The sequence below is a fragment of the Dicentrarchus labrax genome, unplaced genomic scaffold (assembly GCF_905237075.1).
Source record: "Dicentrarchus labrax unplaced genomic scaffold, dlabrax2021, whole genome shotgun sequence".
Lineage (NCBI taxonomy): Eukaryota > Metazoa > Chordata > Actinopteri > Moronidae > Dicentrarchus > Dicentrarchus labrax.
In genome coordinates, this window is record NW_026136702.1 from 3266190 (window position 1) to 3279659 (window position 13470).

Sequence of the window (13470 nt, forward strand, 5' to 3'; positions counted from 1 at the left end):
TTCCATCCAGGAAAAACACCCACTTTGGTAATGCCACAGTTGTGTTTATTGCACGGTTTTTTTTTGCCTGACAGTGGGAGAGTGTGTCAGTTGGAGCAGGGTTGGTGAGAGTTGGCAGACAGGAAAAGGGCTCTGGCAACAGGTGTTGAGGATTTGGTGTTTACCAAAAACCACCTGCCAAGATCGAATGATTGAGGATGGGAGGGAAAAAATGAAAACAACCGTTTGGCGTGGCATTATGCGCTACCAGTAAAAGTTGCAAACACACGTTTAGAGGAAGTAAACACCGCCTGATCCAGCTGGTTCTTAAAAAGCATCTCAAAAGTTTCAGTCGTAATTCCCCTCTCTTGGCTGGAGTAAAGCCTCACTCCTGGGAAACGCCTGAATTCTGGTCACCTCACAAACCCCTCACAGCTGTCCTGCCATGTCCAGTTCGTCTCGCCACTCACCGTCTCATTATGTCCGGACCAAGTCTCCACCATCTGCTCCACCGCTTTAATTAGCTTACTGCCTAAAATGAGAGGCTTTGTAGGCATTTCCCCTGAGATCCCACAAGCTCATACACGGCCTTTGCACACGAACACACACACAGGTACTGGATATGCAAGCCATTGATGATTAGGAAGCATTTATCGAGGGAGAAATATTGCATATGCAGTGGTCAGGAACACAAACTGAAAATGGAATTAATCTGTTTAACTCATCAATTCCTTTTTCTTTCCAGAGAGGTAATTACAACATGAGCCATTGTCTTGTGCTGTTTGGATGTCACTGCTACACAACGTGAAAGAAAAGCTTTAAATGTCACTGTAATTATTTACAATAATGCATCTGCTTCAGTAGACCAAATAGTAATGATTTGTTGATTTGGGCAAGCAGGGGGGTCATTACAGACTTTGATTCTACATCTCATTACCAAAGCCTCTGTTCCTTTTCTTCACTTTAATAAGCACACCTTGCTTCTGTCAGCTAGACAGAATTTATTACACTGCTCTCATTAGCATGGAGTTCTGGGGGTTAACGGGTGTCACAGGGCACACGTGGCTAATTGTTTGACTATTTACCCCAGCCAATCACTCAGCTTTATATGAGGGTGCTGGCCTCCATCCAAACTGAGACCGATGATATTCTACCAACACTTTAGACAAATGGTTCCTACACTGCCAGCGGCAATTACTGCAAGGGCATTGGACCCACTTTCTCATAACTTTCTTCAGTAGCTCTGTGGATGCATGACACAATGTCTGATACCTGTAACACATTTTTGTAAATAGTTAATTTGGTTAGTCAAACCCACAGGACTTTATTTTACTCCCAAAGTAAAATAAATTTTACTTTTAATTGACTTTTACTCAAGCAGTGGAAGTACATACTTGCATTTTACTGATTATTTACATGTTATTCTATTTTATACTCCACTCATTTAAGAAAGAAATGTTGTAGATTTTACTCCACATTCATCTGACAGCAGCAGTATCTAGTTGCATTTTTAAAAGTGAAATGATTTTATTTTCAAAAAATGTCATTATTATAGAATAAACTAATTTAAAATGAGCTCCACCTTGACCAGCTGCAACATTAATCTCTGCATTATTGTTTCAGCAATAATAATCCAGTATTATGTCATGTAACTGTCTGAAAGGGGGCAGTCTGCAAACATCAGTTTATACAGACTTAAATATCTTCAGTGCAATATGCAAATTATTTACTTACTGTACTATAAAATTACTCCATAACAAAAGTCCTGTATTCAAAATGTTACTTAAAGTCCAGACACAATAGCAACAAAATGAACTTAAACTAGTATTAAAGTATTAAAAGTTAAAGCACTCACTATGCAGAATGGCCCCTGGCCCTTATATTTTAATATTTTGGGTCATTATTATTGGTGAATAAAGCAGTTCTTTAATGTTGTAGTTGGTCGAGTTTGAACAAATTCTATTTTGTATTTTATTCAAACACTGTAGACTAGTTTAACCTTTAATGCATCATATTTTATAAACATATCACATGTTGTAGGCCTGTGTAAAATCTTAACCTGTTAAGTCACTAGTAGTAGTAGTAGTATTTAAGTTAATTACAGTACTGGAGTATACTTGGTTACTTGGTTTACTTTAATTAACTAATACAAATATTAATTAGAGCAGCTTTAAAGCCACTTAAGGAAAAACACAAAAAACAGTATGATAAGGAGATACAAAGATAGATAGATAGATAGATAGATAGATAGATAGATAGATAGATAGATTAGAAGCACTGATATAAAATCAGACTCTCAATGCTTGGAGCAGACTGCATTGTTTTGACAGCCCTGTTTTCTTGTGTTGGTTCCCATATGGAACATAACATGCCAGGTCCAGTGGACCTTCTGCATTAAATATTTGATTTGTAATCAATACTCAACAGAGCATCAAAAAGGGAGAAAAAACACAGCCTGAAGGTAAGTCTTATTACCCAGTTTTCTTGCTGAACACTGTTTTGTATCATCAATATTTCAGGTTGAGAATGCTTCCTAACAAAGTAAAAGCCTGTACTAAATAAATACCCTGCTAAAAAAAAAAAAAAAAGTGAAGCAACGGTTTCCTTTTGTTTAACTGGATGTACTTGCTGCAATGTGTTTCATTTATATGCATGTGTTAAGGAAGTGTGTGGCTGTGTTTTAAAGTTATCTTGGGAGTTTTCTGTTGGGTAATGAGAGCATCAAACACATTTACACCATTACTGAAAATAATTGGAAAATGTAGAAAATTAAGTTATCGTCCATCTGGAAAAGGGACAATTCTGTAGTTTGAGGTGCAAGCCTTTTACACAAGCAGAACACAAAAACTCCTATTCATCATAATCATATCAGTTCCTGCCTTAACAGAATAGATTAGTGCTTATTTGCTTTTGCTTATTTGATGCCTGTGCATTAAGTATGGAGCTAGAGGCAGGAGGGGATCTTAGTTTGAGGTCACGGCGCCCAGCCACCGTTAAAAAAGAAACCATTACGACATGTAACTCTGTGTAAAACCAATACTTTTGTAGGTTTTGTGTAAAGAAACAAGATACAGTCTTCCAGTCTTTATGCTAAGCTAACCAGCTCTACTTAAAGGAGCATTTCACCCGTGGAAACATTAATATTTATTGAAAGTGGGTTATATATGTAGTTGAAATGTAACATATATTTTGAATTTGGTGCCTATTTGACCGACAAAAGACAGAAAGTGACTTTAGGGCGCATTTGTATTAAAGACAACAACTCCTACAATGCACAGCTCTGCAATCCGCTCCCACTAACACTATCAAGGATTACAACGACAATGTAAACCATTTATTTACAGAAATATATCAACAACAACAAAAATAAATATGTTAACAATGACAGTTATAGTTCCTCCTGAGCGTCCTCAACTCCTCGGTGCCGCAGTACTGGCCATCTGGAGCTGGGTACTGTCGGATAGCCTGCACCACATCAGCGGGTAAAACGACACGATGGCCTCGACCCAATCTCTCGCCTTGCAGGACCCATTCCAGAAAGGCTGTTAGGTGATATTGTCTACAAGACATTGAGCACACAGTTAGAGATGCACGGTCTTTGTGTTGAGCGTGCCACAGTAGTTAGCAATGCAACTGCAAGCTGTTTGTGCAGTAAAGAAGCTAACGTTAGTTCAGTTGGCTGACGTCACGTATTAACCGGGAATAACTTCGTGACAATGCTTGAACAAATTGTGTACATACATGCCACGTTGTTATAAGACAGAAAATAGAAACACTCACTTTACAGTCAGACGTCCGTGTGTCCGTAGGCGCAGCTCGAGCCAGTCCGGGCTCCTTGTCCGCGACAGGCAGGTCCTCGGCTGCAGAAGCCTCAGCCGCTGCTCGCTATATAGCGGCTCATAAAGGTAGCCACGAACATCTGATTCGACCATCATACTTTCTTCCATATTAGATTGATTACCATAGTCGTAACGTCTGGCTCCACAGCGCCTCCGCTTAGCTTCCAAACAAGATGGCGGTTATATTTTTTAGTTTCTGCAGGCGAAGTCCCACCCACTGATCTGTAATAGGTCTGTAGCGTGAGTGAAAAAAAAATGAGGAAGTAGTGTTTGTAGTCTCACCCCCTCTACAGAGATATGAGACTTCCTGCTTCCAATGACGCAAAATGACGACTTTTTACATCATTGGAAGCAGGAAGTGCAACACTAAACCCCGGAAGGGGGAATACAAAAAATAGGGCAATGATACAAAGCTAACAAGGAAGTGTCCCTTAATCGGCAATCGTGTCGGACCCACACAAGAACACGAACACTTGATCTTGCCTTATCAAATGGTTTGACGGTTTTAACCTTGAGATAGACGCAGTGTTTTCTGACCATATGCCAGTATTATTGGAGGCTGCTCTTGCCTGTCATACAGTTAAACCTCGCGCTGCTGCTCGGCGCTGCCGCATTATTAACCCTTCCACTGCTGTTCAGTTCTCGGTTGCTTTCAATCAGAGCTCCATCTTTCTTGAGTCTGTATGCAGTACAGAGGAGCTTAGCTCATGGTTTCACTCCACCTGCCAAACTGTTTCAGACACTGTGGCTCCATTAAAATCCAGGCAGCCTAAAACTAAATCTGAGCCCTGGTTAAAGAGGGTTAGAGCTGGCTAGAGTTGGGCGCAAGTGGAAGAAGGACAAACTGCAGGTGTCTTTTCAAATGTTAAGGGACTGCTGGCGTCATTATCAAAAAACTGTGAAAGATGCTAAAAGAAAACATTTCTCAGATATTATCCTGTCAAACTGTCACAAGCCTCGTGTTTTGTTTAACACTATTGACTCACTTCTGAATGCCCCACAGACTGCCTGTATGGAGGCGTCCCCTGCTGTGTGTGAAAACTTCCTTCACTTTTTTATTGATAAGGTCACTTCAATTAGGGCTCAAATCTCACCTTCAGTTTATGACCCCTCAATCTCTGTCCCCTGCTCTGCTGTCTTTGACCAGTTTGAGCCTGTGACTTTTTCCTTTTTACAGGAGGTTGTTGGTCATTTGAAGCCCTCAGGTTCTCCAAATGATGCTGTCCCCCCTCAACTATTTAAGGAGGTTTTCCCCACTGTGGCATCTGTTATTGCAGTCAAAATAGCAGTGACCAGGTGTGGTCCCTGAAAATTTTAAACATGCAGTAGTACAACCTCTGATTAAAAAACCTACTCTAGATCCTGCAGTTCTTGCTAATTTCAGGCCTATCTCCAAACTGCCTTTCCTTTCAAAAATCCTGGAGAAGATTGTGCACAGTCAATTAATGGCCTTTCTGGAAGAACATAATATTCTAGAGGTTTTCCAATCCGGTTTTAAAACCGTGCACAGCACAGAATCAGCTCTCTTAATAGTTTTTAATGATATCTTTTTAGCTACTGACTCTGGTGACTGTGTTATCCTTGTGCTTTTAGATTTAACTGCTGCATTTGACACAGTGGATCATGAAATACTGATCTCACGTTTGAAGCAGTGGGTGGGCATCAGGGGCATAGCACTGGAGTGGTTCAGGTCGTACTGGGCTGATCGAACTTTCTGTGTCAGCCTGACTCTGTATCCTCCTCTGCTCCTCTCTCGTGTGGGGTCCCACAGGGCTCAGTTCTTGGCCCTCTCCTTTTCTCTCTCTATTTGCTCCCACTTGGTTCCATACTTAGGAAGCACGGCTTTTCATTCCACTGTTATGCAGACGACAGTCAGATTTATGTGCTTCTTAAAAAGAAAAATTAATACTCTGTCAGACTGCTACTTAAGTGCCTCGACGACATAAAGGCCTGGATGGCTCTGAACTTTTTAAATTTCAATAATAAAAAGACAGAAGTGATGGTTTTTGGTGGCACCACAGGGACCCCCCCTGTAGATCTGGGTTCCTTGGCCCAGTATATTAAACCTAGCATCACAAACCTAGGGGTTAAAGTGGACCCTGAGCTTAAGTTTGACAGTCAGATCAAGGCTGTTGTCAAATCAAGCTTTTTCCATTTGAGGCAGCTGGCCAAAATAAAGCCAATTCTATCAAGGCAGCACTTTGAGACGGTAATCCACGCCTTTGTTACCACTCGGCTGGATTACTGTAATGCACTATATGTGGGGGTTAGTGGGTCCTCCATCACCCTTTTTCATCATCTTTTCATTTTATTGTTGTATTATATGTTATTTTGCGCCTCATGTGAGCTGTTATGTCTTTTATTTATGATGTCTTATTTATTCTCCTGTACAGCACTTTGGTCAACTTTGGTTGTTTTAAAGTGCTTAACAAATAAAGTTGGATTGGATTGGATAGGTAGGAGTTCTAAACCAGTCTTTATCTGCTGGGGTTGGAGGAACTGGGAGCTGTGGCGTTGTGGAGTCTGATGGCAGATGGTACAAATGAGCCTCCAAACCGCTTTGAGGCTCGGGGCTGGGTCAGTCTGTGGCTGAAGATGCTCCTGAGCTGCCTGAGCTCAGTGTAGAGAGGATGACAAGGGTTGTCCATGATGGCTTTCAGCTTCCCTCTCATCCTCTTCTCCGTTTTGTTCGCAAATAATGTTCGCAACTTAAAAGGTTTTTTCTAAATCAGTAAATTATAACATTTATTATGCATTTAATTAAGTGGTAGTAGGTCCACATTACTTTTTAGAGTGGATGTTTTTGCAATGCAGTCTGCAAAATTGGCATGTTAGCATGTGGTTAAAAAATAATATTAACTTTGCACATTACTAACATGACGACAATTACCCAAAAATAAAACCCAATAAACCCATTGAATTGAAAGATTGCAGATATACTGTATAATTAAGTTTTCACAACAATGCTGAATAAATGTTTTTTATCAGAGTATAAGCATTGGTAAACTGTCAAAATACAGTTTTTGTAACTGAAAACAGCAATAATTACTGTAATTTCACAGATGGTTACTTTTATTGACTTTTACAGTTCTATACCTTTAAGATTAAAATAAGAAAAATCAAATAATAACAGCACTCCGTAAACTTAAGCCTGATTATTTGTATTATAGCAGTTTTTGCCTTTATTTATAGGTAATTTCATTGTTTTTACGGGTATGAATATCTTTAATTTCAGATTGAAAAGCCAATCAATTACACAAGATTTTATATAAAATAAAGGCTGCAAGCAGTGATTTGCAGGTCCTCGCAGTCACGCAAATGTCATGAAAAGTACTCGATTATTGCCATATAAGGCTTGTCATTGTGTTCAGGAAGGGACTCTTATCAAACCAATTGTTTATTCTTCTATTATTTTTATTTATTTATTTATTTATTTATCTGTTTTTAATGGATACTGATAGCTGAAGAGAGAGAGGAAAGAGGGGAGAGAGAGAGAGAGAGAGAGAGGATGACAGGCAGCCACAGGTCGGATTCGATCTGAGAAGTTTTTTAAACGTGGGAAACCGAAGCTTCTCGGAGAAAACCCTCGGTGAGCACTCTGTACTCCTCACAGCAGAGAGGGTCAAAGGTCGGAACTGAACTCTCACCTTATAACTGTGAGGCCACAGTGTTAAACACTGAGGCACCTGCGTGGTCCTAGGACACCAGATATCCTGTGTCACATCCAGGACATCAGTTCAATTCAAAGTTAGACTGTACTGCTTAAAATTATTTAGAGAAACAATCACCAGAGCAAGCATTGGACAGTGGCAAACTCCCTTTTAAGAGGCAGAAACCTCGGACAGACCCCGGCTCTAGGTGGGTGGCCGTCTGCCACGACCAGTTGGGTCTACGACATCTGAGGATAGTAGCACAGAGCATTTTTTTTTTCATTAAGGTTTAAAATGTGGGCAAACCGAAGCCTCTCGGAGTAAACCCTATGTCATTTCAGTTACTACGCGTGTATTTTCGTCTGTGTTTGTCCTAACCACTACCTAAAACTCGCCAAAGATTACTGTTTGATTCTAAAACAGGCGGTGAATGGGTTGGCCGCAGTATTTAAGAGATGTTAGAAGAATCCGTTCATGCCGGTCTTGTCATGTGGTGTCACCTGTTTTTTTGGTACTTAGGTTTTTTTTCATTAAGGTTTAAAATGTGGGCGAACCGAAGCCTCTCGGAGTAAACCCTATGTCATTTCAGTTACTACGCGTGTATTTTTGTCTGTGTTTGTCCTAACCACTACCTCGAACTCGCCAAAGATTACTGTTTGATTCTAAAACAGGTGGTGAATGGCTTGGCCGCAGTATTTAAGAGATGTTAGAAGAATCCGTTCATGCCGGTCTTGTCATGTGGTGTTACCTGTTTTTTTGGTACTTAGGTTTTTTTTCATTAAGGTTTAAAATGTGGGCGAACCGAAGCCTCTCGGAGTAAACCCTATGTCATTTCAGTTACTACGCGTGTATTTTTGCGTGTGTTTGCCCTAACGCCCTGAAACCGCCAAAGATTAATCTTTGCGTCCAAAGCAGGCGGTGAACGGCTTGGCCACGGTATTTAAGAGACGTGAAAAGAGTCTGTTCACGCCAGTCTTCTTTTCTGGCATCACCAGATGCATTTTCACTGTCTCAGTTATGTATCTGTAAATAGATACATTCTGGGTCAGCAGGCTCTTCTGCAAGATCTTTGCACCGCCTGTATTCTTGCACAACTCCTTGTGCACCGCCTTGGCGACCCTTTTTATATCATGGCCGCTCGGCTTGACAGCAACATCAGCGCCTCCAATCTGCTCCCAAAGCAAGGCCGCCAGTGACTCACTGATGCTTTCAATGACCTTACAGGTCAGACTACCGTCCAGATGTTTTCGCCTTTTCATAATCTTTTGGAATACTGCAATGGCCATAATATTGCAGCTCATTAAGTCCCACTGATAGGCTGCTGGTGCTGCGGTCTCACCTACAGCTTCACCAGCCTCATCTCTGATGGGTGACACGATGGACTGAATGGGGATGGAAGGTGGTTCTACTACAACCACCGAAGTGTCACCAGACTTGTCTCGGATTGGTGACTTTACAGACTGAACAGGGGTGGCAAGTTGTTTGGCTTCAACCACCAAAGTGTCGCTAGCTCTGTCTCTAATCTCTGACTGGACGGACTGTATGGGGGTGGAAGGTGGTTCGGGTTCAACCACCAAAGTGTCACTAGCTTTATTTACAATTGGCGACTTCACAGACTGTATGGGGGTGGAAGGTTGTTCGAGTTCAACCACCAAAGTGTCTCTAACTTCATTAACAATTGCCGATTTGACGGACTGTATGGGGGTGGAAGGTGGTTCGGGTTCAACCACCAAAGTGTCACTAGCTTCATTTACGATTGGCGACTTCACAGACTGTATGGGGGTGGAAGGTGGTTCGAGTTCAACCACCAAAGTGTCTCTAACTTCATTTACAATTGGCGATTTGACGGACTGTATGGGGGTGGAAGGTGGTTCGGGTTCAACCACCAAAGTGTCTCTAACTTCCTTTACAATTGGCGATTTGACGGACTGTATGGGGGTGGAAGGTGGTTCGAGTTCAACCACCAAAGTGTCTCTAACTTCATTTACAATTGGCGATTTGACGGACTGTATGGGGGTGGAAGGTGGTTCGAGTTCAACCACCAAAGTGTCTCTAACTTCCTTTACAATTGGCGATTTGACGGACTGTATGGGGGTGGAAGGTGGTTTGGGTTCAACTACCAAAGTGTCCCTAGCTTCATTTACAATTGCCGACTTGACGGACTGTATGGGGGTGGAATGTGGTTTGGGTTCAACCACCAAAGTGTCACCAGCCTCAGCACTTACAGCGACCTCCAGAGCAATAGAAGCTGAACCTGACACAGGTGTCACGCAGCCACTTTGTACAACTGAGGTCTGTGTGAGCGATCGCTGGCTGACCACTCCCCTGATTTGCTTCACAGCCACACTTGCGTGGTCCCCCTCTCTTTTGTGGAGCTTTAGCTGCCGGTTGAGCCAGTTGCGTATCTGCCTCATAAAAGTGTTGACCTCGCCCTGTATTTCAAAACGGAAGTCAACGGAAGGGTCCTGCTGGAGGTGCTGTGAGACAATATCACCAAGTTCAATTGCAGCCATGTTGTGTTGTCCGCTGGATATTACCTCTGCGATTCTCTCATAAGTGGGTTCGTCGTCCGTGTCATTATTTATGTCCTCTTCGTTTAATGAGATGATGGTTTTCACCACCAGATCGGCCTCTTCCATTAACTGGCTCAGAGACGTCTCTTCCTCTGAGACGCAATTATATTTACGCCTCAGTTGTCTCACAAGGACAAGTAGTGAGCCCTTGGCAAATCTTACCGCAAAGAAATACTTAAGTTTATCTCCCACCGTTTTCCAGTAGGGTAACTTTTCATATTCAGCCACTGATTCCGGCACTGATTCCGGCAGTGAAGTGTCTTCAATTATTTGTTTGACTATAGAAGAAGCCATCTCGTTTGTGTCCTGGGAGGAACCGGACTCAAACACTTCGCATTCTTCATCGGAAATCTTAGCGTTATAACTAATCGGGGTAATGCATTTTGCCTGTTGTTGCAGTATAGTTTTCACGGCTTCTGTCGTTTCGATGATGAAGCTCGTCTGAGGCAGAATGTCCGTCTCATCCACAAAAGAAAGTACGGGGGTAAACTCCCCGCTTCCAAGGGGCGTGGTGCCCTCCTCACCTGTGCAGTTTTTTAACATCCTCACAACATGTCGGACCATGGTCTTCAGTCTGTGCGTGAATGAACGTGAGACGAGAGGACTTTTCCCTTTATTGCTGCCTCCAATACTTCCAGAGGCATTGGAGAGCTCATTTAGTCTCTCTGTGATCTCTCTAACCACAGCGCTGGTAACCTTCTCCACGCTTCGGCAACTGATGTTTGTGATCCTGGTTGCCTCAGAGAAAGCCAGGGATATTTTGTCTCCCAGACAGCTGCGCACATCATCTTCAGATATGCTGTCCTTCTGTGATCTGGCAGACCCAGAAGAGCTTTTAGATGATGTGGGAGTGAGCCTCCCCTTCAGTTGCCTCCAATTAAACACCTCAGTAACATGTATGAATAGCATATTTACAATATCCACACACAATTCGGTGATTACATCCTTTGCGGTGCTGTCTAGAGACCCGCCTTGCAGCTGCGACAACTGTATGGTTGTCAGCTTGTTCAGGCTCTGTTGGATAAGTACGCGAAGACTCTCATATGTAGATTGATCCATGTCTGTTAGTATCCTTGGATCCGAAGTCCTTAAGAATCTGTGCTTGTTGTGGAAGTGTCCTTGTGGAAGTGTCCTGAAGAATGTGAACTGAACCAGGTTGATTGGGATCCTATATCCATAGTTTCAGACAGAATGTTCACCTTTGTATCAAAGCAACATTCTATTGGCTTTGATCTTGACATCAATCAATGACATCACAACATTCCGATGACATCACAGCAAAAGATTAAAGAAATTTAAAAAAAAACACTTCATTGAGAAATTGAAACAATTTAAAAATAAACAAGTCATCTTTGCCAATAATTGATTGTTTTAGTCTTATAAAAAACACTATTTGAAATTCTGATTAATAATTGTTTTGGCTCAACAACAAAAAAAATGAACTCAACAGTTATAATAAAAATAATGAAAATAGGCCTAATAAGATAAGATAAGATAAAATAATTCCTTTATTTATCCCCCTAAGGAGAAATTAGTTTTGACACAGCAGCAATAGGGCAAAGCAGCGCAAAATCACAGTAAAAATATTGTTAATATTATTAATATTAGAAAATATAAAAACTATAAATTAAAGTATATACACTATTTGTTGTTTAAGTAGGACACGGGGTCCAAAATATGAGCAACAAATTAAACTTGACTAAAACCAAAACTAAACTAAAACTAAACTAAAAACTAAACTAAAACTACTTAACTACTAAAGTGGAAATCAAATATAAATAGAGCAAAAGGTTTGCGCGCCGGCACAACGGCAGCCTCTCATTGCAGCTCCTATCATTGTTGTAGTTTTAGTGTGTTTTCTGTGTTTTTTTGCTATTTTTAACTGTTTTCTTACTTTCTTACTTCCTTATTACATTGTTCGCGTCGCCTAAATACTTTTTCGCCGTTTTTGAGCACTTTTTATTTTTTGTTTACGCTGGTCTCCATGGCGACGGAGAGTCGCATTGTTTACACCCGCGACCAGATGATCGCCCTGAGGTACCCGAGCATCCTGACTGGAGAGAGACCCTCCATACCGGAGGAGCTGAGGAGACGGCGAGGCTGCAGAGCGGGGGTTAAACGGAGGATGAAGAAGAGGAGGTTTGAACCCTACATCCCTGCAATCATCGAGCAGATACCGGACTCCAACGTCACCCCCTGCTCTCCTCACCGCAACTTACGGCCTCTGTGTCGGGCTCCCCGGTCAGCCAATGCCGCGGCCCCGCCGGTTCCTGCCAGGATTGGCCTGGTAAATGCTAGATCACCAGCGAACAAGACTTCTGTCTGAAAGGATTTCTTCACGTCCCGAGGATTGGATTTCCTCTGTGTGACTGAGACATGGCTGAGTGTTGGTGAATCCAGCGCTTTCACTGAACTTTTACCCCATGATTGCTGCTCCTTTAACTCCCTGCGGACGTCGGGCCAATAGCGACCGTCTATAAGAGTCATTCTAAATATAAGCAGCTATTGCTGTCATCCTCTTTCACCAGCTTTGAACTGAGCTTATTTGAGCTTGGTCGCTCTCTCACAGTGTTGTGTGCTGTGGTCTATCGGCCTCCCAAGTACAATAAGGACTTTATAAATGACTTCTCTGATTTCCTGGCTGAAATCATCCTAAATATGACCGTGTTCTTATTGTTGGGGATTTTATTGTTCATGTGTGTTGTCCTGATAAGCCAATGGCAAAGGGTTTTTTAAACCTCATTGATTCTTTTAAAGGAGCATTTCACCCGTGGAAACATGAATATTTATTGAAAGTGGGTTATATATGTAGTCGAAATGTAACATATATTTTGAATTTGGTGCCTATTTGACCGAGAAAAGACAGAAAGTGACTTTAGGGCGCATTTGTATTAAAGACAACAACTCCCACAATGCACAGCTCCGCAAGCCGCTCCCACTAACACTATCAAGGATTACAACGACAATGTAAACCGTTTATTTACAGAAATATATCAACAACAACAACAATAAATATGTTAACAATGACAGTTATAGTTCCTCCTGAGCGTCCTCAACTCCTCGGTGCCGCAGTACTGGCCATCTGGAGCTGGGTACTGTCGGATAGCCTGCACCACATCAGCGGGTAAAACGACACGATGGCCTCGACCCAATCTCTCGCCTTGCAGGACCCATTCCAGAAAGGCTGTTAGGCGATATTGTCTACAAGACATTGAGCACACAGTTAGAGATGCATGGTCTTTGTGTTTAGCGTGCCACAAGCTGTTTGTGCAGTAAAGAAGCTAACGTTAGATCAGTTGGCTGACGTCACGTATTAACCGGGAATAACTTCGTGACAATGCTTGAACAGATTGTGTACATACATGCCACGTTGTTATAAGACAGAAAATAGAAACACTCACTTTACAGTCAGACGTCCGTGTGTCCGTA